This window comes from Mesoplodon mirus, assembly GCF_964341445.2.
Source record: "Mesoplodon mirus genome assembly, chromosome: 6".
NCBI classification, from domain to species: domain Eukaryota; kingdom Metazoa; phylum Chordata; class Mammalia; order Artiodactyla; family Ziphiidae; genus Mesoplodon; species Mesoplodon mirus.
Genome location: NC_138982.1, coordinates 60,987,300 through 61,014,681, shown reverse-complemented (window position 1 = coordinate 61,014,681; position 27,382 = coordinate 60,987,300). Strand labels below are relative to the sequence as shown.

General features: G+C 36.3%; 1 pseudogene across 1 annotated transcript in view; it reads left to right on the top strand.

The window, feature by feature from the left end:
- Positions 1–725: 725 nt before the first annotated feature.
- The window catches only part of LOC309805955, a 193,352-nt pseudogene continuing 166,695 nt past the window's right edge, over positions 726–27,382 (top strand). The window contains exon 1 of the transcript in view: positions 726–963. The product of the transcript in view is annotated as an uncharacterized misc_RNA (transcript). The remainder of the gene's footprint in view (positions 964–27,382) is intronic.

The window sequence follows — 27,382 nt, the reverse complement described above, 5'->3', positions numbered from 1 at the left end:
TTTCTTTGGCTGGTCTCAACTAACTCACTCTTCCTCTCCCCCTCTGTCTCTCTCTTCTTCACTCTGCCATCCTTACCTGCCCCTCCCCATTTCTTCTCTGCTCTCCACCCTCTCTGTCTTCCAGCCACACTCATTTCAGGAAACAAATACCATTGTCAGCAAGTCAACATGCAGAAGTGACGACTTGGAGCAGAACAGGCCACTCACTATCAAACATCCAGATGGGTTGGAATGTTTATCAGCTGGCAGCTGGATGGGGGTGTACATAAAATTGAGCCCTATCTGTGAAGATGCTTTCTGGCCACAGGTTAAGAAGTAGGCTGTGGACAGACCCAGCACATGGACACACCCAAATCACACTTCTGTTTAGTCCTCAACCCCAGCTGGATTTGAATCATTGGAAGCCATGAAACTACCCTTTGACCTCCCCACATTGTTTAGCACAATGCCAGATATATAGTGGTGGGTGCTCAGTAATTATTTATCTGAGAAGCCCGCAACAAAACATTTAATGGATAAAAATAGGTGACCTGGTATTCTGACTTGCTAGTTCCTCACTCTCTTCTTAATCTCATCCCGAAATGATGACTTGGATGTGAAACATCTGGATCTGTACCATAAGCCTCCAAATTCCGTAAGATTAGACAACCCCTTAGGGACAGTGTTCTTTACATCAAAATTAGAGTGTGTTAGCTCTAATTAAAATAAGATACTATAGTTTTATCTCATTTCATCTGAGGTCAAAGAATAATGTCACTTTGTGACGGTACATTTTTAGGAGAGCCACTGAAGTCTTTATGTGTGTCTAGTTACAGGATGCTAATTCTGTTTACATAGTCAATTGTAGATATAAATGAATGTACCATGGTGTCTGTCAGGACCAATGCTGTAATACGATTGGCAGTTATTACTGCAAGTGTCAAGCTGGCCAGAAGCTGGTGGAAGATGGCAGAGGATGTGAAGGTAATGGTTAGGACTGTCTGCTTCCTGATAAGGAAAGAGAGGACATTTATGTAATGCAAAAGAGGGGCTTGTCTTTGATCCAGAGCCAGTTGAAGTCCCTGTGCTGAATGTTATCAAGAGCACAGATCTTCCTCTCGTGTCTAGATTACAAAATTGTAACCCTAAGAACACTTCAAGTAGCTTATTAGGAGAAACATATGATTATATGCTGGTTTGGCTGTGTCATGTTCTGATTGTGGAATTTCAATCATTCATTTAAATCCCTGGGTAAAATACATATTTGTGAAAGCATTTTGTTTAATTCTAAAGTGAAAATGGTGCTTATCATAAAATACTCATATGTTGTTACAATAGAAAGAGAGGGACACAAAACTAACCACAGAGACAGCATTCTTAGTGTACAATTTACTTTTTTTTTTTCACGATCTTCCATTTTCTGACTCCTTTTAAAATTCCTTCCTTCCTTCCTTTATTTATTAATTCATCATTTTGTTCACTTGACAATCATTGGGTTGCTGCTCTGTATCAGGCATTATTCCATGCTCTGGGGATATAAAAATTAATGAGAAATAAATTCTGCCCTGAAGGAGCTCACTGATTAGAGGCAAAGATTGAAACATAAGCCAAAACTTTACAGATTAGTGTTTTAAGGCATTGTAGAATGAGGTTAAGTGCACTGGATTCAAAGAGACCTGGATTTGAGTCTTAGCTCTGTCACTTACAATTTATATAACCTTGGGCATGTTATTTAATCTTGCTAAGACGCTTTCCTCAACTGTAAAATTTAGGATAATGGCAGCTCCTAAAACCACAAAAGTTGCTGCGGGAATTAAATAAGATAATGCATCTAAAGCACTTAGCATAGTGGATGGCATATAGTAGGTATTCAAATGATAACTCTGAATTGCACTCTCATTTATGACCATGCTGTTTCCCACTTGGGGAATATAATTGGGACCACAGACCACTTCCTTGTCTTCTTCTCTAAAAGAGGAAACACCCAAAATAAAATGATCCCTTGTGCCATGGCTTATAACTGTCCTTTCTGACTTTTCCCCCTATCTATCCTTACCATTTAAATGCTTGAGCATTTTATGTATTCAACCTTTTTTTTTTTTTAGATCACATAGAAATGCATTTATTCTAACTATGTTTTAAGCACCATAAGCATCTCTGGTTAGCACCTCTGGTTCCCATTGACCTTACAAAATCACACTTATTTTTTCCCCTGACAATGTCAATTCCTAATGGGACATATCTGAATAAGTTGTTGGGATAGAACAAAACAAACAAAAGACATCTAACTGAAGGTGTCTGGTGCTGGGGCTGTGGGTTTGCTTGGGACTGCCAAGACTAGACAAGTTGTAGATGTGAGTAGGTTGGAGAATTTCTCAGATTCTCAGGAAGCAGTGTAGCATCTTACCTTCTGGAAATGTTCTGGCAGGCAGCAACAGGAAGGGCTCCAAACGGACAACCAGATGTTCAAGGGTGACTGCATCTGGGCCTTTCTGAGACAGGCTTCATTCCAGGCAGGGTCCTCTGCCTATAAGGGTATAAATTTATAAAGGCAAGCCCTAAATTCACCCAGGTCCTTTTTCACTCAAGTGAGATCATCCTTGTTTCTGATGAGATTGTTTGGCAATGGTGTTTCCAGGATGGACTCAATATCAGAGAACCAGAGGAGTAAAGCACCCCATGGTGTCCAAATGAAAGGTAGAAAAATGGCCACTGAAGTTAGCATGATCTGCATGATGATGCACAACGCCTTCCTTGCCTGATAGGCAGTTTTGTTTCTTTTTGGCTGAGTATTACTTTTATCAACATGATTATTATCATAGATACATTTGAAGTGCCCAGCACAGCAATTAGCCAATTGTTGTTATTTTTATAACAACTATTAGGCTGATAAGACAGGGTAAACTTTATATCCACTAATTCATTTGTATGCAATTATCTCATATTTTAATTGAAATTAGTCCCTCTTCATATAAATGTCAACATTTTAGAGAACTGATTTCCATGCTTTCATTTAACTGATGATCATTCGTGCAAACGAAGTGTAACATCAGTATTTGTGAGAATGAGTTTGACACTGAATTAACATTGACTTCCTACTTACCAAGACGCAGAACTTGGGATGGTGGTTTGGGGTGGAGCAACTTGCCAATAAAGAACCACCTCTCTCCGTCTCATACTTCTCAGCATCTTTTCTTTGTCATTTCTTTAAATGACCATTTGGTAGACATAGTGATGCTAGAGATTCATCTTGTTTGACTGTTGAACATGCAATGATCTCAGATTTGTTTATATGCATAATTAAATAAAAATAATAGAGGTTTTGAAATTAAATACATTCTAAAGCCACTACAAATGAACACTTCAATTCATGTGAAGGCACTGATGAGTCATTCATATTTATTTACTGGATACTAACAATAAAGGTCAGTTGGTTTCAAAGACCATTGTGTTAAATACTGCAGACATAGAGTTAAACAATCATTTGAAAATACTTTTTCTTTGCATTAATATAAATTGGATTTAACTTATTTGAATTGCTTTTTAAAATACAGATCAAAATTTTAGTAGACATTTATTGCAGTGTTAACATACATCTAGAGTCTACCCTTCAGTGGAATTGAAACATTTATAAATGGCTTTGTGAGTTAATCTTATTCTTTAACCTTTTCTTTAAAGAGCCATAAAACTTGTGGAGAAGGCTTCTGATTAGCTCAGGTACATGAGTGTCCCCTTCCTTCAAGCATAGCACTGAGCATAAAGCATAGTTTCTAACTCACTCTGCAAATAGTTTATTATAATGTGTAAATTATAAGGGGAAATACCTGCATACCACTGGACACTGTGAGAATATATATATATATATATATATATATATATATATATATATATACACATACATATATATATTTTTTTTTGAAAGGATATAAAACTTTTCTTCTTTAATTTGTTAATGTGGGTTTAAATATTTATAGTTTTTCAAATATACAAACATCTTTGCATTTAGGGAAAAGTCTAACTGGATTTTTTAATTTTATTTGTTATTAAATCCAATTTGCTATAATTTTGTTTATGATATTTGCATCCATAACCATGAGTGACATAGGTCAATAATTTGTGTTTCTCATATGTGTTTTATGGAAGTGGTTCTCAGTTGGAGGAATTTTGTCCCCCAGAGACATTTGGTAATGTCTGAAGACACTGATTTTCACAACTGAGGGGAGGGAGTATGGTTGGCATCTATTGGACTGAGGTCAGGATACTGATAAATGTCTGCTTCTGTTATACTGATTTTACATATGTTGGACCTTCTCATTGTCTCACATGCTGCTTTCATGTGGTGTATTTTCTTTTCTCTCTTTACTGCATGTGTTCAAATAGTCTTATTGAGTTTCAAATATCAACAATTTAACTTTACATTTTTAGAAGTCTCATTTTTCTCAAATCAGTTAGTTCCTTTCTATTGTATGCTCATTATTATAATTATATCCTTTTCTTTTGATATTTCACACACAACTATTCTGTATTCTGTGTCTGATTCCAACATCTATGGTCCTTATGGGAGAGTCTAAATCTATTGTTTCTTATTTCTAGGCTGTAAGTTAGACTCTTTCCTTTCATGTTATATATGCTTCTAATATAAAACTTCTCACAGAGCACTGTATTTATTTACACATTCATACTGTCTCTAGGAGATTAGGAGTATCTCCTAGGTAAGGGTCATGTCTTTTCACTTTTTTATACCTATATCACAGGTGTTAGTACCTAGCAGGATTCCATAAATGCTTATTGAATGAATGAATGGATGAATGAATACATACCCATCCAAATATAAATGCACACAGACATACAGTCAGTACACATTTTATTCATTTCCTTATGTACAAATTTTAATCATGCTGGGTTTGTCATTTAAATTCTGACTGGTTAAACCATTTGGTTATCAGTAGGTCTGTGTAAATATTTGCTGATAACAGGTCTGTTTCATTTGAAAGGGCAAATCACATTTTTACTTCTAGAGAGCAAATCAAAGTCTTAGCTTAGTTTGAACTTTCTGAAGTTTCTCCATGTGGCTTGTCTAAATTATTGGTGCAGCAACATAACTAGTGTCACTATTTGAACATGGTAGTACCATGGAGTCAAGGAATTTTTCTAAATGAGATGGTAATTAACATTAATGTACATTTTAATAAGTGAACTGACAAACATATTGAACATTGATTGGACATTTGGGATAGTCTTCCATTTGGAAGAAATAAATGAACATAAAGGTATATTGTTTAATGAATTGACTGTTAAAATATTTTACAGTAGTTTGATAATATTTTTAGCCAAATTTTTCCTGAAACACATTAGAAATGATAATGTGGATAAACAATGTAATTCAGCAAACTGTTGTTGTTATATATAGGATTTATCATATCTGACACATAAATGTATACAAAGATCTCTTTCTTTTTATCCATCCATCCATCCATCCACCAAACTATGTGTCTGTCCCATACACTGTGGACCATGTTGAACAAAGAGCACACACTTTGGGTTTGAATATTGAGTCTAACATTCTCTAAACTCTGAGGCTTAGGGCAAATTACTTAATATCTATGGGCTGTCCCTTCCTCCATCTGTAAAACCAGAATAACAATATCTAACCTAATATAGATTGAGAGATTAAATGAGATGTTGTAGGAAAGCAACTTCGTGGTGAGAAAACTCCTTTCCCCTACTTCATGACCACATAAAGAGGGATATTATCAATCCTGACATCTCTCTGCCCCCTCACTCACTCTCTTCTTCCCAAGGGAGGAGTTAATTACCTCACTGTGGAGTTTTGGGAAAGAAATTGTTTGTTTGGAGAAAGAAATTGTGGAGTTTGGCTCACCTCCCTATTTCTTCTTTAGGATCTACAAATACCTACAGGAAATGCCCATGCTGATCTGCTCTGCTCAGATGCATGTTTCACCAGGTCAGTACCCCACATGGGGAAGACTGAGGTTTCCCAGCTACACCTGTGACCAGGTGGGAGCGTTTGCCTAATTCTGCATACATCTTTAGTAAACCCCTAAATCTTTTTCTCCAGTTTCAACTTTAACAAAAATTAAGCTGATATTTTGTCTACATCTGCCTGTTTTGGATTAAATCTCAGTTACTTCAAAAGTCAGGCAAGGAATACAAATTTGTTATTGTATCTTTTCATACTAACACCTTGCATTTGCCTAATACATAATACATGCTCAAAAATTTTTCCTTTTTCCCTCATTTTTAAATTTCCTCCTATGCTATATGTTGCTGAAGATAAAAATGTGTGTAAGGTTATCTTTCTCTCTCCAAGGAGCTTCCAGTTCAATAAAAAGATAAGGTGGATATACAAACAACTATAGTTTAAGTTAGCAGGAGTATATATACGGCAGGCACAAGCAAAGTGCTATGAGAATTAACCAGAGAAAGAGATAACCCACTGCTGAATCAAAATGGGCTGTGAGGAACAGGGGCAGGCACTAATCATTCAGTCCTGGGACTAAACAACCCTCCTTCCACTTCTTTAATTTCCTTTACAAAATTCCTAATTTTCTTCATACTCCCTGTCTTGCTGTCATTCTCCCTTCTTCCTTGACATTAGAAGACATCTGAGATTTGAACAGCAAAGCTGCCACTGTCACACCACGGTCATTCTTTGTAGAAACTCCGAATGTATTCTTAAGTATCTGTGTCTTTTCGTCTAGAGAGAAAACATATAATTCAAATCCAAGACTCTGCTATGAAAGTGGAAATCCACTTTATCTCTTTTGAAGTTAATCTTTTAACTAAAGCCCATCATTTCTCCCCTAGTAATTCAGAGTAATCATTTCAACACCTCAGTTTTCAGCTCATACTTATTATAGTCAAAAGTGTATTTGGAAGTGAGGCAAGCTGGAAGAAACCATCACCGATATAGATTCCCCAAGATGAACTGGCTCACTTTCCAAATTTAATTAGAGATGTACAGATTTATGGCCTAGCTCCTATAGGTGGTGCCAAAGGAGGGAGATTGGAAAAAAGAGGTCTCCAAAGTATGAGGCTGAAAAGCAAGTCATCGCTCACAGAGGCCTCTTGTTGGTAATATGCCAAGACAGAAATCCTAAGGCAAACCTACTGCCTCAGTAGCTCCTGCCACTTGCAAAAGTGATAGACCAGAACAGCCAATCAGGGCAAATGGCTCTATGAGACTGTCTGGGAATGGTGGGCAGCAAGGGACCTTCTTTCCAAAGTTTGGCTCATGGTCCTTGAATTTTGCCATATATCAGGAAGCATAATATAAATTTATTATTCTTAAGAATAAAACCTTTTCGTTTCATTCACAATTATTTGAATTTTTCTATTTAGTCCTCTTAAAAATGAGCTCATCTTTTTGAAAGAGTTAAAAAAAAATCCCCCAACTGAGGCACCCTGACTGAATTCCTCAGATTTGTATTTTCCCTCTAGATATTTTTTTTAGATTATGGAATCACACCCACCAAAGGATAAGTATGATTCTGTATTCTAAAGAGTGATCTTTTTAGACTTCTGAAATGTGGAGGGTTGGTTCCTACCTTTGCAAGACCCATATTATTTTCTGTTACTGTCATAAAAATAGTAATGGGTAAGAGATTTTTAAATTTTCTTGCTATAAGAAATTCTTCATCAATTTCTAAATAATGGAAACTTTTTTTCTTTCAGTAAGGACTCATTAAGGGAAACTCTGAATATATGTATGTGTAATTTTTAATCAGGAGATAAGCCAGTTAAAATTGACTTGTTATTTTGCTGTTGACTTTCATGTGTCTGTATTTTTAGTGACCGGAAGACCAGAACTTCCTCAGTATAGGATCTCATAGAAAGAATTGAAACTACTCATTTCTGAAAAAAAACTGTGTACCTTAGTTCACAAGTTCAAATTAAGTTTCAGTTATTATTATTTGTTCTAGTTCTTCATCTATTTCCAGACCAAGTCTGCACTTCCTTGAATACAACTAATATCAATATAAGAAGACATCACTCATTTTATTTATTGTGGCTACACTTGATGGATATATTCCACATGTGTTGCCAGTAAAACCAAGCACATGAAGGATGCATATTTATTTGTATTTTTACTTTATATCTTCTATACAAGTGTCTCACTGGTAACAGTATATTCCTAAGAATAGTAAATACTGTAAATATGTAGAATGCTTCATGCTATTACAAACACAAATGTTCATGTATTTTATCATTCCCCATGGGTAGTAAAGATATATTTAAAAGAATCATATCTGAGAATTTTTCTGAACAGTGTCGTTCTCTTTCTACCAAGGGGCATGGCGGGCCTCTGGCATTGTATAAAAGTATGGTCCTGTGACTGTTTATCAAAATACTCAGGGTAATTGATCACAAGTTAATTGTTATTTGCAGTCTCTCTTGAAGACTGAGAAAAGCAGTTGGATTTTTCTAAAACCCTTTAATAACTGTCCAATAATAGACCACCTGACAATGCTGAGTGGTGCTGCTCGTCATAGGAGACCTTCATTTCCCAAGCACACACCTGCAATGGGGAAAGGAATTAGCCCTGGTTGGTATGAGTTTGTCACTGGGTCCGACTGACCCCCATTTCTGGGTTGAGATGGAGAGCAGCAGAATCAAGATGCCTCAGGCTTCCCTATCTGTGTGGGCATGAAAGGTCAGGGACAGGAAGGAGAAGAAATGAGAATAATCCTTGAAAGGAATGCATTTTATATGTATATTTATGCTGTAATTAAGTACATGTTTCTCAGTTATAAATTTATCTAATTTCTGACAAGCTTATAGATATGAGGCACTTCAAATCTTACAGTATTCCCAGCAATATCACAAACCATCCAGCAGAGTTCTGAAACAAAGTCTTTTCTCTGCTTCATGTATATTTAATATTTTTTGAGCATGACCAAAATAACCCTTGCTAATTCATCAAAAATGTTGACAATACTAAGGGAAAAAAATGGTGGTTATAAATTGCTTTCACTGATGAGAAAATAAGCTGGTTTAAAATAATTTGTTATGAATCTTTGAACAAGGTAACTATAAGCTTTTGAATTTAAATCATTGATTATAAAAGATGGCCTGTCTGTAAAATTCAAGGGGCTAAAAGACCTGAACAAGTTATCTATTTATTTTCATATGATTTCTTCTATTTTAAATAATCATCACATTTTGGAGGCTTGACTGAGCACTGGAAACATATTAAAACCGAAGCTGAGAAAATTAGGTTAATTGTAATTCATTAGATGCTGTCCTTATTAAAAGTGAACTGATTTAATCCCTCTTAAAAGCCCTAAGGCACAAGAAAGCAAAATAGCTATGTAAAAGCTTAGTGTTCTCAACAATGAGAAGATACTACAGTTCAGTGCTTTTCAAACTTCAATGCACATATGAATCACCTTAGATCTTGCTAAAATGCACATTCTGTTTCAGCAGGTGTGGGATCATACTGAGAATCTGCATTTCTAACAGGCTGCCAGGGCATGAGATGCTGTCATCCATAGACCACCCTGAGTAGAAAGGCTTTTGTTAGCCTTTTCTTTCAGTTCATTTGTCGGATAATTGCTAAGCCCTTGCTAATTAAAATATGGCCATAGGAAGGGATTACCAAATGGTGTGATACCTGCTATTCTTGACATTTTAAAAACTTTTCTTTTTTGTTTATTATTGCTAATAATTATGACATTTGTTTTATATAGAATAAAAGATGATAATGATACCTTACATTTATGTAGCATTTTTCATATATAGTATAAAAAACTTTTCTTAATAACCAGTTTTATTAAGATGTAATTCACATACCCTACAATTAACCCTTTGGAAATGTACCATTCAGTGGTTTTTAATACATTCAAAAATATATACAATTATTACCACAATTGATATTAGAACATTTTTATCACCTCAAAAAGAAAACCTATACAATTTAGTATCACCTCCCTTTCTCCCCCTATTCCCCTCTAAACCTAAGCAACCACAAGTCTACTCTTTGTCTCCATAGATTTCTCTATTCTGAACTTTTATATGAATGGAATCATACAATATGTGGCTTTTTGTGAATGACTTCTTTCATGTAGCATAATATTTTTAAGGTTTATCCATATTATAATGTGTAATATAATTTATAGAATCTCTTTCTTTTTTAAGGCTGAATAATATTCCATTTTATGGATATACCACATTTTTATCCATTTGTCAATTGATGGATGTTTGGGTTGTCTTCACCTTTGGGCCATTATGAATCATACTGCTATCAATATTCACGTGCAAGTTTTTGTGTGTACATATTTTCACTTTTCTTGGGTATATACTTAGGAACAGGACTGCTGGATTATATAACTCTTATATAACTCTGTGTTTAATTTTTCTGAAGCTTTTAATTTCAATAAATAAATAAGATTTAGAAATACAGATATTTATATGGGTATGCATATGGATAGATATACATCAAACAGTTGGCTTCATGAAAAGAGTTCCATGGTCAAATAATTTTGAGGAACGGTGCATACCAAAGCTCTCTTAAGGAAAACCAGGCAAAAGAGGGATCATTTAACTTTGTTTAACCCAGGCTTCCCAAACATGTTGGGAAAACATGTTGGGAAATCTTTGAAAGTAAAATATTTATATTTCAGTGATGTGGTGTTTTGTAGAATGCATTTTGAGAAGTTGTTTAATTCCATGTTCTGGATATAGAAGAACTATTGGGTGGGGCAGAGAGTATTTTCAGGGAACTCAAGAAGGATTTGTTTTGGCTACACAGCAGATGGCTTCAACTCAAGAGGTACATTCTATAAGTACATGGGAAGGAGTATGGTTTTCAATGGGAGATATTTGAGTAGAGCAATAATAGGGTGAAACAGTGATTTCTGAAAGTTATTCTGGCCATGATATGTAGGATGATATGGAAAGACAAGAAGATATGGAAATGGCAGGGATACCATTGAAATGGTCCATATATTGATGTTCATAGATGTATAAGGAGATGAGAACCAGCAAGTTCTGATGAATTACTAGACCCAAGGGAGAGGAGAATACCAAAGTCTTTGTAAATAAGATGATGAATAATATGGAATAAATTATTGATAGCAGAAATGCCATGTGCAACATGATAGAAAAAGTACTGAACAGAGATATGACATGTAAATCAGATTTATTAGCATATCCATATAAAAATTTCTGTCATTAGAAGAAAATCCCAGCCCTTTTCTTCCTCATTTGAAAATCAGTGCTTGACTGCTGTGTGTGACCTGCCATGGGTTTTGATAGTGCCATCTGGAAGAGCTTGCTTATTGTCTCCATTATAGACCTGGGTTTTCTTTATGCTGATTCCTATTTTTCTTCATTAAATCCTAAGTTAAGTCAATTTCAAATTAATGAGAAGTCAGATTAAAGATGAAAACTTGCCCTGAATGTTATTATGAGTTATGTTGTGGGGTGCATTATTTAGCACTGCTCAAATCTGCTTGTAAATAAGTTCTTTCTTTGAAGAGGTGACCTGCTTTTGCTTTTGTTCTTGTTACTTTACTTACTGTTTTCCTTTGTCATTGGAAGTGGAATTGCCAGATGGTTTGCAAAAAGCGAGCAATGACATTTTTTTAAAAGACTCTTTACATACAAACAAGCTAGAAAACAAACAAAAAAAGAACGCTAGCTTAAATTAAAAAAAAAACAAGAAAAAACTTTTGCTTAAAACATAAAAACACAGGCAGAACCTCAGAGTGTTAATTATATAATCTTATTTATAACAGGAAAAGTATGACAAGTATGGGTGATAGTTCTTAAATTAGCTAGAAAAATGGATCTCTAGGAGCCACGGATTGTCAGTGTAATACACACATCATGCAGACAGCCCTCCGGCCAGCATTATTCTTCAGCTCTAGCTGAAGAAAATATTCATTCATTTTCACAAGTTTTGCTCTCCAATACCAGTAAAGATTTTCCCTTGTTAGCCACATAAGTGTTTGAAGATCACTAATGTGGACATTATGAAACCCCTTCAGTGATCACTTCACATCCCCCCCACCCCAGGAACTCAGAATATATCCCTTCCTTTCTCTATGTTTCAATTTCCTCATCTATAACATAAGAAAGCTTCTTCCAGGTTATAAATTCCATAACTCAGAGAGCATAAACCTACAACTTTCAAGGTAATCCAAAAGCTGGAATTCTGTGAAATAGGCCCAGAAGAGATTTCTAGAGGTTGATAACAGTATAAAGACTTCTTCTGTGAACCCCGCAGCTTTTCTTCATTAGCCCTGGGGCTACACAGAGAACCTAAGTTATCAAGTAAGATGTGAGAACATATCAAATTAGAGGATGGAAAAGAGTAAGCCATAAGCAGCAATTAAACTTTAGCAGATGTTATAGAAGCCATGGATTCCTCCTGCCTTTTAGGCATGGCTTTAAAATAACCTTGTTTTCCATATAGATCTTGTTTCTGTGGCTCTCAAAAAAAAAGTTTGATCTTGGATTTCAGTGTCATTCGCCTCACTTCTGCACATGGCCCACCTACTTGAGCTGAGGTGTTGGTGGCAGCCATTCCACAATAGGAACTCCAGTCAGAAGAGCCAGGTCCGAGGCCTCTGCATGTGGCCCCCTGTGAGCAAGTGAAACCCAACTAAACACAAAGGAAAAAAAAAGCCATCTCAGAGCTGTGACTGTTTTCAAAGCTATGGTTTTTCTCTGTGGAACACTGCCTTTGGGGCAAAACTAGGAAGAAGAAGGTGATTCTAATGTGCAGTGCAGAAGGAGAGCCACTGCAGGCCAGCTTCTCCAACTCTGAAAGCACTCCAGCCGTGTGGCTGATAGGGTCCTGGTGCATGGGCCGGGTGTCAGGCCTGAGCCTCTGAGGTGGGAGAGCCAAGTTGAGGACATTGGACCATGAGAGACTTCCTGGCTCCATGTAATATCAATCAGTGAGAGCTCTCCCAGAGATCTCCATCTCAACGCTAAGACTCAGCTCCACTTAATGACCAGCAAGGTCCAGTGCTGCACTCCCCATGCCAAACAACTAGCAAGACAGGAACACAAGCCCACCCATTAGCAGAGAGGCTGCCTAAAATCATACTAAGTTCACAGACACCCCAAAACACACCACCAGACACAGTCCCGCCCACCAGAAAGACAAGATCCAGCCTCATCCACCAGAAAACAGGCACCAGTCCCCTCCAACAGGAAGCCTACACAACCCACTGAACCACCCTCACCCACAGGTGGCAGACACCAAAAAGAATGGGAAATATGAACCTGAACCCAGAAAAAAGGAGACCCCAAACACAGTAAGTTAAGCAAAAGGATAAGACAGAGAAATATGTAACAGATGAAGAAGCAAGGTGAAAACCCACCAGACCAAACAAATGAAGAGGAAATAGGCAGTGTACCTGAAAAATAATTCAGAGTAATGATAGTAAAGATAATCCAGAATCTTGGAGATAGAAAGTAGAAAATATAAGAAACGTTTAACAAAGACCTAGAAGAATTAAAGAGCAAACAAACAATGATGAAAAACACAATAAATGAAATTTCAAATTCTCTAGGAGGAATCAATAGCAAAATAACTGAGGCAGAAGAATGGATAAGTGACCTGGAAGATAAAATAGTGGAAATAACTACCACAGAGCAGAATAAAGAAAAAAAAATGAAAAGAATTGAGGACAGTCTCAGAGACCTCTGGGGCAACATTAAACACACCAACATTTGAATTCTAGGGGTCCCAGAAGAACAAGAGAAAAAGAAAGGGACTGAGAAAATATTTTAATAATATAAGAGATTATACTTGAAAACTTCCCTAATATGGGAAAGGAAATAGTCAATCAAGTCCAGGAAGCACAGACAGTCCCATAAATACAAGGAGAAACACTCCAAGACACATATTAAAAAAACTATCAAAAATTAAATGCAAAGAAAAAATATTAAAAGCAGCAAGGGAAAAGAAACAAATAACATACAAGGGAATTCACATAAGGTTAACAGCTGATCTTTCAGCAGAAACTTTGCAAGCCAGAAGGGAGTGGCAGGACATATTTAAAGTGATGAAATGGAAAAAGCTACAACTAAGATTACTCTACCCAGCAAGGATCTCATTCCAATTCGATGGAGAAATTAAAACATTTACAGGCAAGCAAAAGCTAAGAGAATTCAGCACCACCAAACCAGCTGTACAACAAATGCTAAAGAAACTTCTCTAGGCAGGAAACTCAAGAGAAGGAAAACACCTACAATAACAAACCCAAAACAATTAAGAAAATGGTAATAGGAACATACATATCAATAATTACCTTAAATGTAAATGGTTTAAATGCTCCAACAAAAAGTCATAGACTGGCTGAATGGTTACAAAATCAAGACCCGTATATATGCTGTCTACAAGCGACCCATTTCTGACCTAGGGACACATACAGACTGAAAGTGGGGGGATGGAAAAAGATATTCCATGCAAATGGAAATCAAAAGAAAGCTGGAGTAGCAATTCTCATATCAGACAAAATAGATTTTAAAATAAAGACTATTACAAGAGACAAAGGAAGACACTACATAATGATCAAGGGATCAATCCAAGAAGAAGATATAACAATTGTAAATATTTATGCACCCAACATAGGAGCACCTCAATACAAAGGCAAATACTAACCTCCATAAAAGGGGAAATTTTTAGTAACACAGTCATAGTAGGGGACTTTAACACCTCACTTTCACCAATGGACAGATCAACCAAAGTGAAAATAAATAAGGAAACACAAGCTTTAAATGATACATTAAACAATATAGACTTAATTGATATTTATAGGACATTCCATCCAAAAACAACAGAATACACTTTCTTCTCAAGTGCACATGGAACATTCTCCAGGATAGATCATATCTTGGGTCACAAATCAAGCCTTGGTAAATTTAGGAAAATTGAAATCATATCAAGTATCTTTTCCGGCCACAACACTATGAGACTAGATATCAATTACAGGACAAAAAATTGTAAAAAATACAAACACTTGGAGGCTAAACAATATGCTACTAAGTAACCAAGAGATCACTGAAGAAATCAAGATGAAATTTAAAAAATACCTAGAAACAAATAACAATGAAAACACAATGGCCCAAAACCTATGGGGTGCAGGAAAAGCTGTTCTAAGAGGAAAGTTTATAGCAATACAATCCTACCTCAAGAAACAAGAAAAATATCAAATAAACAACCTAACCTTGAACCTAAAGCAATTAGAAGAAAAAGAACAGAATAACCCAAAGTTAGCAGAAGGAAAGAAATCATGAAGATCAGATCAGAACTCAATGAAAAAGAAATGAAGGAAACGATAGCAAAGATCAATAAAACTAAAAGCTGGTTCTTTGAGAAGCTAATCAAAATTGATAAAACATTACCCAGACTCATCAAGAAAAAAAGGGAGAAGACTCAAATCAATAGAATTAGAAATGAAAAAGGAGAAGTAACAACTGACAGTGCAGAAATACAAAGGATCATGAAAGATTACTACAAGTGACTATATGCCAATAAATTGGACAACCTGGAAGAAATGGACAATTTCTTTGAAAAGCACAAACTTCTGAGACTGAACCAGGAAGAAATAAAACATATAAACAAACCAATCACTATCACTGAAATTGAAACTGTGATTAAAAACCTTCCAACAAACAAAAGCCCAGGACCAGATGGCTTCACAGGAGAATTCTATCAAACATTTAGTGAAGGGCTAACACCTATCCTTCTCAAACTCTTCCAAAATATAGCAGAGGGGGGAACACTCCCAAACTCATTCTACAAGGCCACCACCACCCTGAAACCAAAACCTTACAAAGATGTCACAAAAAAAAGAAAACTACAGGCCAGTATCACTGATGAACATAGATGCAAAAAGCCTCAACAAAATACTACCAAACAGAATCCAGCAGCACATTAAAAGGATCATACACCATGATCAAGTGGGGTTTATCCCAGGAATGCAAGGATTCTTCAATAAATGCAAATCAATTAATGTGACACACCATATTAACAAGTTGAAGGATAAAAACCACATGATAATCTCAATAGATGCAGAAAAAGCTTTTGACAAAACTGAACACCCATTTATGATAAAAACTTTCCAGAAAGTAGACATAGAGGGAACTTACCTCAACATAATAAAGGCCATATATGACAGACCCACAGCCAACATCGTTATCAATGGTGAAAAACTGAAACCCTTTCTGCTAAGATCAGGCACAAGACAAGGTTGCCCACTCTCACCATTATTATTCAACATAGTTTTGGAAGTTTTAGCCACAGCAATCAGAGAAGAAAAATAAAAGGAATCCAAATTGGAAAAGAAGCAGTAAAACTGTCACTGTTTGCAGATGACATGATACTATACATAGAGAATCCTAAAGACGCTACCAGAAAACGACTAGAGCTAATCAATGAATTTGGTCGAGTAGCAACATACAAAATTAATGCAGAAAAATCTCTTGCATTCCTATACACTAATGATGAAAAATCTGAAAAAGAAATTAAGGAAACCCTCCCATTTACCATTACAACAAAAAGAATAAAATACCTAGGAATAAATCTACCTAAGGAGACAAAAGACCTGTATGCAGAAAACAATAAGACGCTGATGAAAGAAATTAAAGATGATACAAACAGATGGAGGGATATACCATATTCCTGGATTGGAAGAATCAACATTGTCAAAAATGACTATACTGCCCAAAGCAATCTACAGATTCAATGCAATCCCTATCAAACTACCAATGGCATTTTTCACAGAACTAGAACAAAAAATTTCACAATTTGTATGGAAACACAGAAGGCCCTGAACAGCCAAAGCAATCTTGAGAAAGGAAAACGGAGCTGGAGGAATAAACTTCAGATTATACTACAAAGCTACAGTAATCAAGACAATATGGTTCTGGCACAAAAAGAGAAATACGGATCAATGGAACAAGATAGACAGCCCAGAGATAAACCCACGCACATATGGCCACCTTATCTTTGATAAAGGAGGCAAGAATATACAGTGGAGAAAAGACATCCTTTTCAATAAGTGGTGCTGGGAAAACTGGACAACTACATGTAAGAGAATGAAATTAGAACACTCCCTAACACCATACACAAAAATAAAGTCAAAATGGATTAAATACCTAAATATAAGGCCAGACACTATAAACCTTTTAGAGGAAAACATAGGTATAACACTCTGACATAAATCACAGCAAGATCCTTTTATACGCACCTCCTAGAGAAACGGAAATAAAAACAAAAATAAACAAATGGGATCTAATGAAACTTAAAAGCTTTTGCTCAGCAAAGGAAACCATAAACAAGAGGAAAAGACAACCCCCAGAATGGGAGAAAATATTTGCAAACGAAGCAACTGACAAAGGATCAATCTCCAAAATATACAAGAAGCTCATGCAGCTCAATATCAAAAAAACAAACAACCCAATACAAAAATGGGCAGAAGACCTAAATAGACATTTCTCCGAAGAAGATATACAGATTGCCAACAAACACATGAAAGGATGCTCAACATCACTAATCATTAGAGAAATGCAAATCAAAACTACAATGAGGTATCACCTCACACCCGTCAGAATGGTCATCATCAAAAAACCTGCAAACCATAAATGCTGGAGAGGGTGTGGAGAAAAGGGAACACTCATACACTGTTGGTGGGAATGTAAACTGATACAGCCACTATGGAGAACAGTATGGAGGTTCCTTAAAAAAATAAAAATAGAACTACCATACGACCCAGCAATCCCACTACTGGGCATATACCCTGAGAAAACTGTAATTCAAAGAGTCATGTACCACAGTGTTCATTGCAGCTGTATTTACAATAGCCAGGACACGGAAGCAACCTGAGTGTCCATTGACAGATGAATGGATAAAGAAGATGTGGCACATATATACAATGCAATATTACTCAGCCATATAAAGAAAGAAAGTTGAGTTTTCTGTAGTGAGATGGATGGACCTAGAGTCTGTCATACACAGTGAAGTAAGTCAGAAAGAGAAAAACAAATACAGTATGCTAACACATATATATGGAATCTAAAAAAAAAAAAAAAAAAAAAAAAGAAAAGAAAATGGTCAGAAGAACCTAGGGGCAAGACGGGAATAAAGACACAGACCTACTAGAGAATGGACTTGAGGACACGGGGAGGGGGAAGGGTAAGGTGGGACAAAGTGAGAGAGTGGCATGGACATATATACACTACCAAACGTAAAATAGATAGCTAGTGGGAAGCAGCCGCATAGCACAGGGAGATCAGCTTGGTGCTTTGTGACCACCTAGAGGGGTGGGATAGGGAGGGTAGGAGGGAGACACAAGAGGGAGTGGATATGGGGATATATGTATACATATAGCTGGTTCACTTTGTTATATAGCAGAAAGTAACACAACAATGTAAAGCAATCATACTCCAGTAAAGATTTTTTTAAAAAGTTGTCACTTAAAAAAAATAGTTCTCTTTGATTCCCACAGCTCCAGCTCAGTGTTAGACACCTACCTTATATCCAGTACATATTCAATATATTCATGTTGAACTTATTGTCATCAATTATTTACATCAGTAGTCAGTCTAGAGGAAATATTAGATAAGAAAATAAAACACTATTTCCTCAAATAATTTTTGAATTGCTCACATAACCCAGAAAGACCTACTGTATAGTACTGAGAACTCTACTCAGTGTTCTGTGATAACCTATATGAGAAAAGAATCTGAAAAAGAATGAATGTATGTCTATGTATACCTGAATCACTTTGCTATACACCTGAAATGAAAACAACATTGTGACTCAACTATACTCCAATAAAATTTTAAAATAAATTTTAAAAAATTGCTCACTTTTAAATTGAGAGAAATAGCTGCATTCTCAGTAAATATTTCTGTAAATCATATACATATATTAATAAAAATTATAAGTTCTTTTTTGTCCAGTAAAATGGTTTATGGTTTTTGTGCTGATTTTCAGGGAATTTTAAACTATAAAGGGATATATGATCCTTATTTTAGCAGAAGAATTAATCAAAAATTTTATCCTTGAGTTTTCTGGGTATACTTGAAACATGCATAATTCAGTTAATAGTTATCATAGGTTAACAAATGCATAAGAAATGAAATGTAGCCATTGTACTTTTAAGGGGATGGTGTCTTTTAAAACGTCATTTTTTGTGGGTCATTTCTAATTGGCATAAGTGAAGGATCCAGTGAGGCCAAGCTTAAGAATTTGGAGACAAAGAAAACTGGATATCTTCTGAAAGTCAACACAAAATCAATTAGAGTAAAAATAAACAGAGTTAACTCTGTTCTCAGAGAAATTGAAAATGGCAGCCACAACCTTAAGTTGCTCACAGAGCTTTAAAAAAAGTGTTTGTCAGTTAAGGGTTGGTTAGACATAAAGATGTAGAAAGAGGATAGCCCATCCAGGCATGCCCAGGAGAAACGGAGCCTTAAACCAACAAACGTAGCGAATTCCAGTCTTGTGTGCCAGTGAATAGGCTAATTTATCCCATTAAATAAGAACAAGTATCATCTAATTCCATTTGTTAGATTTCTGGGATAGATTATAATATGGTTCCTGTATCAGCCTGGGTCCAATTATGAGAGGTGGAAACCACACAGTAATTTGAAGATGGAAAGCTTTATACAAAGAATTACTAACCATAACAGGAGGTTAAAGAGGACTTGGCCAGTAAGAAAGGGTCCAATTAGGAGAGACCATCACCACACAGTAATTTAAACATGGGAAGGTTAATACAAAGAAATATTAACCATAACAGGAGTTTGGAGTAAAGAGAAATTGGCCAGTAAGAAATAATAGAGAACTTTAAATGATACAGGATTACAACTACTACCCCAAGGGCTAAAAGCTGGAACACCTGAGGAAGAGACTCCCCAGGACTGTGATCCTGGGGATCTCAGACATTGTTGGAGAGAGTGTGGTCCTGGCTCACTGGATGGCAGAGAGGCTACTCCTGCAGAACTTGCTGGAAATGTGACCTCTGGAACTTGCCTGAAGTCTCCTCTCTGGGGTGCTGGAGAAAACTGTTCATGGAGTCATGTCTCTTCACTACAACATTGCTGAGAGGGTGTGTCAGGGGAAGCTGCTGGTTTTTGGGTACTTCTGACCACCGGTCACTGCAGGAGCCAGGAGCTGAAGAAGCTTCCCGCACTGGAGAAGCTGTGCACAAATGCAGCTTCCTAGTGCTAGAGAAGCCACCCATGCTGCAGAAGTGTGATGCTGGACAAACCAGCCTGCATTACAAAGCTGGGTAGTAGGAAAGCCTGCACCTTGCAAAAGCCAGATGCTGGTGAAGACTTCTTTGCTAAAGGAGCCAGGCAGTGGAGAAGCCTGCCTAGAGAACAGGCTGCAGCCAGGAAGGAAAACTCCTCCTTTCTGGTGTCTCTCCAGTGCCCTCTACTGGCAAGGCTTAACATCATGTTGGCTGATAAAGGAAAATTGTTTAAAGGGCCCAGATCCATTTTCACAGAGAGGGCAAAAAGTACATTTGGAGCTGGGGAGTAATAAATCAACAATCAGCACAATTCACAACTATGCTCATCCCACCCTATACGGGGATTATAAATACATGTCCTTTGCCGTGTACATATGGGTACTCCCCGGAAGGGAAAGTTACTTCCCCTGCCCATTGCCAGCTTGGTCATGTGACTTGCTTGGGCCAATAGTGCTTGAGTGGAAGTGATACAGCACCGGTTCTGAGCAGGGTTTTAAATTGAATGTGTAGTTCATCATGGCCTCTTGCATCACTGCCCTCTGCTGTGAAGAAAACAAGTCCCAGACAGAGGCTGCTCTTTTATCTGGGTCGCAGAATGAGGTGCACAGTTGAATGGAGCCACAGCCAACCTGCAGACTACTAAGAGAAGAAAAGGCATCAATGGTTATACATGCCTGAGGTTTTTGGTTGTTTTTGATTACAAAAAAGGTGACTAATGCCGTCTCCATGCTTGACAAACAACTCTGACTTTGGTGTGGCTAATTATGATTATGCTGCATAAACTGTAGTGTAAACCATTATGTTATTTTCTGATTTTACATATTTACCCACCCTAAGAAAATAGAATGAAGAGACAAGACCTGTCCTTGGATTGAGGGAAATTCATCCTAGCAGTGTCAACCTGAGAGAAGTCTCAAGAGGCAGCTAGCTGGTATTTTCCAGATGACATTTCCACCTTGCTCGGGTATACCTCCCTGGTGGAAGGTTAGAGATGGAAAGGTTATAGTCAACTGTTTCATTAATGCAAAAGGTCCCTCTACACTGCTATCACTCTTCTCTCTTTGCCAGTTTTGACGATTAGCTGTCAGGTTACCCTTTATTTCATTTTACCTTATCTTAATCAAATGTCCCCATATCAGTTGGGATCCTGGGTTGTGGTTTATCTTTAGATAACTTGCTGTTCTTAAATAGACTTGATAGACTTCTATACAACTTTTTGTGGAGGAAATGGTTTTTTGACAAACAGAGTTGTATAAATTCTTCTTTGGCTATCACTATACTCTGACAACTTCATATTCATGTAGACTTTCTCTTTTCTCATTGATCTATTAGGAAAAAATTTTATTCTAACTCACTGTTCTACTAGCCAATATAACTATAATTGATCTCTTACTACATTTCTATTATTATTATGTTTGATAATCTCAAAGCACCTCCAACCACACAGACAGAAGCGCACGTGCACACATGTACACATACACACACACACACCAGCAGCCATCTAAGAGTAGATATTTCAGCCTTCATTCAGCTGAAAAATCATGCTGCTACTCAACAATTTTTAAAATTAAAATCAGAAATAAGCATTCATGGGCTATGATTTTAATAATTGAATATTTAAAATATGGGTCAAATACTAACATGTATGTAAAATATATATATAACTAAAGAAAAATTTAATAGTTCTAATTCTTTTATTTGAATGTGAGGGATATTACTTCCTATGGATATTAAAAAAATATTGGCTAGGGTTTTCAGACCCTGATTCTGCACTAATGATCAGTCCTAGAATTAATTTAATTGGACAAGTGAATGAAAGGCATCATGAGAAGGTAGAAAAAAGCTACAAAGTCTAGTCCAGTCTCTGCCACTGTACTTGCAGAATCTCAGTGATCTCATCTCTAAAATCAGGATAATAATATCTGCCCTACCAAACTCATGGGATTTTTTTTTAAGAATCAAATGAAAATGTGTCAGTGAAAAAGATATGTAAATTATAAAGGTGTTTGCAAATATGAAATTTCTGATGCTATGAAATGATTAATGGTGGATTGGTATCTTCCTAAATCCCATTCAACTTGGAGCCTAGACAAGGAGATAAGACTCAATCAGAAGAGTAATCTCCAAAATATATCCTATCACAGAAAGAAACACAAGATATTGGGATAGGCTTTAAAGGTAAGTGTAGGTAGAAATGTAATTTCTCCTTTTTCTGAAGTCATTAATAACCTAATTATAACTTTGACTACCAGGAAGTATCATATTCCCCAAAGTCCCATTTTTTAATAGGGGGCCAAGCAGTGGAGAAATTTACTGCCAATAAGCTCCCTAATAATGATATAATGTTATCACTAAAATGGGAAGAGGAGAATCATAGGAAAGAGGCTCAATGGCAGATTGGAGGTGGAGGAGGGTAGGGATGTAGGGAATACATTCAGCCCATGGTCACCTTCTCTCTGAACTTTCCTGGACTCTATTTTCCCAAGAATCTAGTGAACAATTAATCTCTTTGTTTCTTGCAATCCCCTAGCCCTTCAGGCATACCCCCTATTAGAACGTCTTATGGTATACTGTATGTTTGTTAAATTGTCTGTCTCTCGCATCAGACCATAAATGCCTTGAAGTTAAGAATCCTGTCTTCATTATCTAGTAGTTGTGATGGATACCTTGCACAGGGCCTGGCATATAATAGATATTCAATGAATGTTAGGTGAAGGGATGAATAGGTAGAAAATAGAGTAAAGTAATTGGAAGAGAGAGGCTTTAGGAAGTTTTTAACAAAGCATTGCACTTCTTAAATATTAAAACTTTTTTTGAGACACAGCACAATACATATTTTATATTAAACTTTAATAGAAAAATTAGTCCATCAACTTGCAAATATTTTGGGGGGAGACTCCTGGAAAACATGATTAATATCTAATATCTGAGTTCCTATGTTTATGCTAATGTATTTCTTAAAAATAGACTTAAAACAACTATGCTATCCCATTCAAAAGATAACTATATATATATATATATATATATATATATATATATATATAATTTTTTTTTGTAAAAGAAATGTATTTTTAGGCTAGAGTAGAATGGAGGAGGAGGTGTTATAAAAGTCAGAGAGGTATGTCCACTATGTAAACCTAAAAACTTAGGGATCTTTGTCATCATATACAGAATAGTGTACTTATTTTATAAAAAGAGTAAGTTTTTAAATTATTTGGCTTGAACATATTCTAAATTATGATAGGGCATTAACTTTCATTTTTCTCAGATGTTTTAAAGATAACCTGAAACTCTCAAACATTTTCTAGTATTTTTGAGCAAGCTTAACTATTAACAATCTGTAAATGGGTCATTGCATTCCTACCTTAAGCACGACAAAAGAGTATGTATAATCCATGAATGTGCTTACAAGAAATGTTAGGAAAAATATCTTATCTGCCAGGTTGGAGAGATTTGACTTTCAATGGAAAGTTCATTAAGGTAAGTCTTACTTTGTCCATTACCTTGTCTGCTATGTGATATAAATTCTTTGCCTACTAATCACAAATCTCAAGATCTGGGAAGTGGCGTTCCCTAGAACAGAGTATATATTTTTTATTGCCATCTCGAATCAAACTGATGTCGTTTATCATGAGAGGTCTAATAAAAGTCACATTCTGTATTGAAACATCCCTGTATTTTATGGACCCATCTGATAGACCCTTAATAAAGTTTTAAGACAATCCATGATAGATTTTGCAAGAAGCTCAGATGTGCCAGCTCTCTCATGAACAGCCCAGTTTGAAGCACTAATATAGGCATGATTATCTGCAAAATGTTACTGGGGTTGTTTAATATTAAAAGACTAGCTGAAGGGACAGGAAGCTCAATTATTAAAAAATCCAGTTAAATTGCTATTTAGAGTAATTTAACAAACACAACTGAATTTTGTTCTTATTTTCAAAGTACAGAAGTGTATTCATTTCCTCAAATATGTAGTTCATTGAAAATGCCAACTAGGTGATTCTGCATGAGAAGAAATAGTTGATTAAAAGAAAAAGACCCCCAGGGGCTTCCCTTGTAGCAGAGTGGTTAAGAATCTGCCTGCCAATGCAGGGGACACAGGTTCAATCCCTGGTCCGGGAAGATCCCACATGCCGCGGAGCAACTAAGCCTGTGCTCTAGAGCCCGCAAGTCACAACTACTGAGCCTACGTGCCACAACTACTGAAGCCCGCATGCCTAGAGCCCGTGCTCCGCAACAAGAGAAGCCACCGTGATGAGAAGCCTGCGCACTGCAACAAAGAGTAGTCCCCGCTCGCCATGACTAGAGAAAGCCCACATGCATGGCAACAAAGACCCAGTGCAGCCAAAAATAAAGAAAATAAATAAATTAAGAAAAAAAAGAAAAAGACCCCTTAGCTTGTTAAAACTAACATGACACTATGCTCACACAATATTTGCCCAGTTAACTATATAAAACAAAAAGGCCAGAGTCTTTGCCCCACCTACTGTTCACAGAAAGGACCAACAATGAGCAAATTCAACACATGCACTTGTATTTTACATATAATTGTCTTTTTATTGACTCCTCTATCTGGGGAGGATATCCTTTGGGCCTCAGACCTGTTTACAAAAGTATTCACTTGCCTGCCTTAATGAAAGGTGTTAGCAGATTAAAACATAACATAATCATCAAAACGAATGAGACAGTTACCTTTGTTGCAATGAAAAGTTCTCCACCTTGTATTTATCCTTGTGTGTATGTGTGCATCAGACCTGGTATTGAAAATATCTGGATGAATTTATAGCAAATTATTGAGAATATGGTTTCAGGGTCTGGGAGGATAAGAGAGGGCAGTCGAAAAGGGAGAAGTTTTATTTTCAATTGTTTCTCCTTTGTACCGTTGGGTTTGTTTTTGTTTTTTACCTTGAGCATGTAGGTTTTTTTTTTTTTTTTTTCGGTACGCGGGCCTCTCACTGTTGTGGCCTCTCCCGTTGCGGAGCACAGGCTCTGGACGCGGAGGCTCAGCAGCCATGGCTCACGGGCCCAGCCGCTGTGCGGCATGTGGGATCTTCCCGGACCGGGGCATGAACCCATGTCCTCTGCATTGGCAGGCGGACTCTCAACCACTGCGCCACCAGGGAGGCCCCCACATGTAGTATTTTTTTAATGAAAACAAAACATTTTCAAAATGGCACTATTCAGTTTCCTTAAACTTTACTGTATTTTATATCCAGTAAAAATATTCAAACAAAAATTGACAAAATATACACTAAATTCAAAACATGCAAACAATTTTTTTATTGTTATTAACTACAATGAAAGGAAATCCAAACCATAGTTATTAGATGGCTAGGACTCATAGTGGATTTAACAACAACACAAATACAGAAAGCGACTTAATACGCTTTCTACCAGTTATCCTTCTCTGCTGCACATGTTGTGGAACTTTAGCCAGTATTCATTCTTTATTGTACAACTTAGACATTAGACACCATTTTTGTATACTTTTGGCATTAAGTTCAGCAGCATATTCGGTTCTTAGTATGTCAGTTGAGCCATTAAAGTCATTTTGGATCAGTTATTAAGATTTGGAATTACAGAATTAGAATGAACAATAATAATATACTCTTGTTCATATTTCTTAGTTTTTAAATCACAAATGTCTAACATTTGAATCTATTTATTTTAGAGTTCTACTCGTTTATCCAAAATTATTTTAAATTCTCAAAGATTATTAGACCAGATATAGGGCAAAGTTACAAACATATAATATTTGAAATCATTTCTCCTCCAGTTTTCATTGGCTGTCCTCATTGTTTCATCCCTAATGATTACCTAATCCTGGATGAGACAAGGAGGACAAAATGAGATAAATTAACATCCTGGGCTCCTGGGTACAATTCAGTCAAAGGCAGTTTTACCTGCCCTGCAGAGACAATCTAGTTTCCTTGGAAGAATTACTTCTTTTACTCATAGAAAGCCGTGTGCTCCCCTGCCTCGCCATGAAAGGTAATAATTACAAAAGCTGTTTTTCACTTTGATGTATCTGTTTGCTTTTTTGGATAGTGCTTCTGCTATTATTGTAACTGTTGCATTTCAAACACTTGCTTATACAATATCTCTATATGCCAAGCAGCACCTGGACTTTTTAAATTATACAACACTTTGTGTATGACTCACTCCCACTTATGTCCATGGTATTCTCTATGACCAAATCTGCAATATCTTTTTTTAAGTTTTGTTGCTCAATTAATGCTAATTTTAGTTCACTATTTTCAATGTTAAGAGAGTCAGAAACACTCTCTTTCAGGTTAATGACACCATTTCAGGATGATTTGGGGATTTATTTTCATATCTAGGTTGTTATTCTTTTTCTAAAGCTAGAGAAAAATAATTTAGGATCATTTTGGAAGATCCATCAAATGATTTATAATTTGGAACTACTTACTCCAGGCATTATTTTTGTTTACATAAATGAAAACATTACCCAAATTTTCTATGTATATCCTGATTTAATGACTGTATTCTTTTTAATGAAGGCAATTTATTAAGGGCATTACTAAATATATATTTATTTTATAGCATTTATTATTTAAATAAATTTATACATAAAAAATATTTTTGATTAATGTGTACCAAAACTTGGTTCAGGAAATATAATCTATATTTTCTTCCTCTCTGGCAGGTAGGCAATATGAAATATGATTATAATAGAATAATTTTGGAGATTAATGGCATAAAAGACTCCCTTTTTACAGTGAGTTTAATGAGATGGTGGGTTAAGCCTCCCCAGGTAGCCACTGGGAGTTTCTTGGCCTGGTTGAGGGTCAAAATCTGTCCTCGTCCTGGCTGAGGTTTGGTGCACTGGTTGGCAATTGTGTACTCCATTTGAATGTCAATAGAAAAAATTCTGGGTTCCATGGCTGGGTGGTACTTCAAGAGTAGTTGCAGTGATTCTAGGAGTGCCCCTGTAGGTGGCTGCCAGGGACACTGGGCCAGGTGAGTGTTGGGATTACAGTAAGATAATCATTACATTTAATGCCCAAACTAGGACACTTTGGAGAATAAAGGGTGGAGGGGTATTTAAATAATTAAAATGTTATAAGTATTGAAACATAAAAAAGCATTACATGCCATAAAATAAATATGTGTGATTTATAACATATAATAAATGA